The sequence below is a fragment of the Adiantum capillus-veneris genome, chromosome 6, assembly GCF_014529385.1.
Source record: "Adiantum capillus-veneris isolate H3 chromosome 6, ASM1452938v2, whole genome shotgun sequence".
In the NCBI taxonomy this organism is placed as follows: Eukaryota; Viridiplantae; Streptophyta; class Polypodiopsida; order Polypodiales; family Pteridaceae; genus Adiantum; species Adiantum capillus-veneris.
The window spans coordinates 98,533,031-98,537,254 of NC_140936.1; the positions used below are offsets into that span (position 1 = coordinate 98,533,031).

A 4,224-nucleotide genomic window follows, 5' to 3' on the forward strand; every position below is an offset into this window, starting at 1 on the left:
TGGCATGTTGCGAAAGGGGGACAAGATAGCATCAATGGCTACAAGGCAAAGTTATGAAGTCATGGATGTAGGGATTATGCATTTAGAGCTTACACCTACTGGACTGCTATTAATTGGTTAAGTAGGGGATGTTGGGGAAACCTTACATCATGTTCAAACCTTAGTAACACCTTTGCCTGGTTTTAAGCCGGCAAAACACATGGTGTTTGCTGTAGTTTATCCAGAAAATGGATCAGATTTTGCAGTTCTTAGCCATGCAATTGACCGAATTACTTGCGATGATGCCAATGTAATGAGACTAGTGGAGCACTCGGGATGGGATTCAGGTTTGAGAAATGTGAAATAGGTTTATTACTGGCTTTATTATTGGGGAGGGTACTTGGTAGCTGATAGAGGCTGTCGATTTAATCTTGGGGAGGGTACTTGGTAGCTGATAGAGGCTATCGATTTAACCTTGGAGATTTGACTAGGTATGCAGCTGGATAGTGTGGATTTTTTAGATGATAAAACAATGTGGAACGTTGTCGTGCTGTGGCACGTATATAGTGGGAACGGGCATTAAACAATTTATCTTGTGACTTTTTGACGCATAAGTATACTTCATATAATACTCATATGCATAAATAAAAGCTTTCTACCATACCTTAGTATTACCTTTGAAGTAATATAAATGTACATTACTATTAGAAAGTACTGCAAGAGAAGTATCAATGATTGTGCCTCTTTTTGTCTGGGGGAAAAGCATTTGTATATTTCTTCTAATATCTCAGCTATACCCTACCATATATAAATTATTTTCTTCTTTTCACATTTATTTAATAATATAACCCTTCAATAATGCATACCTTCTTGGATACATACAAGAGGGAAGATCCTACTAGAAGACTTTATGAAAAGGAAGATCCAAAGCTTCTTGGACCATCCCAATTTGAAAATCCCGACCTAAGGGCGTGGAGAAAAGGCCAAAACCAAGTCAAGATCTTTTAGTAGGCCAATTTTTCCTTTTGAAGCATGTCAATCCGAGTTACAGGTCAAAAGTTACAGGGAAACCAGTGAAAAACCCTCTCACAACTACACTGCAAGAAGAGATGGTAAACAGGTGAATCAAGTGAAAAGAGGTAATCTTGGTCTTTTTCCATAAAATAAGATATTTGGAGGATAAAATACATAAGCATGTGAATGTGACACGTCAAAGATTCCTTGAAGGACAAGACACACAAGTTGGGACCCCCTGCTGGAGCCACACAAAAGATGCCTAGGTGGGGCCCACATACATCATGGACCCACATGGAGCCTCAATGATTTTGAGTCCTAATATTGGCCCTTTTAAGAAATATCCAAAGAAAATTTGATTTGGGCTAACTCTTTAGCCTAATCAAGTGATTATGTAAAACATGGCTCCCTCACCTATAAAAAGGGCAACCTTCTCTTCATTGGGTTAAGTTATGAGTGAGTGAGAATAGCTCAATTCCATAGTGACACACTCATCTTAGTGCCACACTTTCTCTTGAAGAAAGGCTGAAGTCTTGCCTCATCTTCTCTCTCCATTAAGGTGGTGGCGATTGCTCTCATGTAAGATATATGTTGCTAGTTTTACTTTCATTTTCATATCTAGTCCAATACTTGTCTTGAAGTCTATCTCTATCTCTCATTATCTATCTTTAATACCACCACCACACTTAGATCTATCTCTAATTCTATCTTTACTCCTCCTTTGATCTCTCTTGTTGTGTCCTAATTGTTTCATTGGAAGGTATTCAAGCAGCAACCTTGTCAATGTAATGAGTACAACCTTCTTGCGGATAACAATTATGAGCACAAGGTTAGTAACCATATCTTCATCTTCCACAAGCATCTCTCTCTCTTAAGTTTCTCATTCTCTTCCACAAACTCTAGAATCTCCTTGCTACAGGTACTTCTCTCCACGCAGTATCCTTATTGCCTAAAGGCAACAATAGGGCTTGGGAGAGAAACTCTCTTCTTCTTCTCTTTTCACTTCTTTCACACCTTTATCTTTGAACATACTAAGTATATCATTGATGAATAACCATAATCCACATAAAGGTAATTTATTTCAATTCCATTCAGTGCAATCTATTAGGGTCAACATTTGGATTAGTCGAAAGATTCACTTTCAGCAACGCATAGTGTTTCTATTTGGTCCTGAAAGGCTCAACAAAATACTTCTCTCACCAGATCCCAGCATACTACCTATTATTGACTATGACTTCTCTTTTGATGTGAATTTGGTTATTTTATTATGAATCAAGATGATTTTTACTCACAACTAATCCCAATCGCTAGACAAAACATATACAGTATAGTAAGCACAAGGCTACAGTTCCAAAGAGCAATCCGTAGCTTATTTGGAAAACAAAGATTAAATATCATTAACTCATCCATTATCCTACCCATGATACGATATGATCGTAATCTCGATGTTTTCATTTTTGTTTTGTTTTGACTATCTTTCATGAGTTCTCTCCATCACGTGTGTGTTTGTGAGGAAAAGTGAGCGGCTTCTTTGGCTACATTTCTTCTTTAGCTCTAGAAGCTATTTTATCTACATCTTAGCTCTTTCTCATAACCCTTGAGCTTCCTCACAAACTCTCATAGCAAGAGGCCCGGTGCCTTCCTGGCAAGAGTGCCTACTTCTTGACAACGTATTACTCATCTTTGTTATAAGTTAGAGAGGTTTGCAATGAATCATTGTGTTGCTGATGCAAGCAGAATGGCGCATGTATGCTACGCAACTGGTGCTCAAAAGAGTCGCTTACTTGGAAGAAAGATGCTAATCAAGCATATGTTTTATTTTTTTGTTTTTTTATGAGGAGGTTGGCCTTTAATAGGCTACAATGAGTTGGGGACAATATGAAAAGAATTCATTAGTGCCCCGAAGGTGTGGTTTCTTAGATTTTCTCCACATGGATGTTTTTCACTAGCGACTTGAGCAGGATATACACAACAAGAGATGTGCATTTTAGCTCTTCTTTGCCTTCCAACGATGTTGGAGAAGGAGGTAGAGCCTGATTTAGTAATAATTTTATTTATTTTAAAAGCTTGTGCTCGCATGGGTGTGCTAAAGTGGGGTAGGCTTCTATATGACTATGTCATCGGGAATGGACTAGAGTCAGATTTAGGAATTGGGAACACCCTTATTGACTTGTATGCACGGTGCGGGTTGAGCACATAGCGAACTATTCTTTCGTCTTTTACTAAAGAATATTGTGCGCTCGGTCCGGTTGAAGCGCCATTCTTGGAATTTTTGGCAGGGACCCCCTCGCAAATAACTATGTTTACTCAAGGATATTTACCTCTATGCCAGAATTTGAGGCCCATTACTTTAGTAGACCTGCTTTTGACCTATTCTCACGTTTATACATTGAGTGTGGCCTCATTTTATCTGACAACTGATGTCCGTTGGTCATCCTAATCTTGCAAACCACCCTGTAAATTTAGATAACACCGCTCTTATCCGCTCATTTGTACTTCAAGTTATCTACTTTCATTCTCTTTTCTTGGCAAACAAACTTTGCAACAAATTTTCCCATCATGGCGCTTCAAATGTTAATGCATTTGATATGCAATTATTAATGTCTTCTTAAATTTAACAAGCATTTTCTTTTAATACTTTTTGCAGATAAATCTAAATACAATGATCTCATATCAAACTCCAGATATGACACTCCTTAATACATTCTGGTAATACCCCTCTTTAAACATCATTTCAATTACTCCTGATAAGTAAGATCTATCTATGTATCTTTAGACCTAAAAGTAACATTAATAAATTTTAGATAGGAGAAATATTCTTTTATTTCATGGAAAAATTATTAACAAAACATTCACACATTTTTGATTTGTTAACTATCCTTTAGTGAAAGTTTGACAGTTGTCACTCACACAGCTTTCTCTTATTTGTACCTCTCTACATGCACACACTGGTGTATACATTTTTAAATACAATCTATTATCCAGGTAAGTACCTCCACTATCTCTTTTCTCTTTTCAGGTTATCATATGAGCTATCACCCCAACCATCTCTCTTGTAATGGCTTAAATTTTCCACTGAATGGAATTTTTATTAAGTTCATTTGATATTATATAGCGCCTCACATGAGCTAAAGTGGTTTCCATCATAAACAAGAGTTTGTAAGTACTTTGCTATTCCACTATACCCCAAAATGGTGTCAAACAAACAATAAATATTTTTATATTTTATGT

At 37.0% G+C, this 4,224-nt stretch overlaps 1 pseudogene; it reads left to right on the plus strand.

Annotated features, from left to right (window-relative positions):
- Positions 1 to 3,171: 3,171 nt before the first annotated feature.
- On the plus strand, positions 3,172 to 3,283 carry LOC147455957 (U5 spliceosomal RNA; annotated as a pseudogene).
- Positions 3,284 to 4,224: the final 941 nt, after the last annotated feature.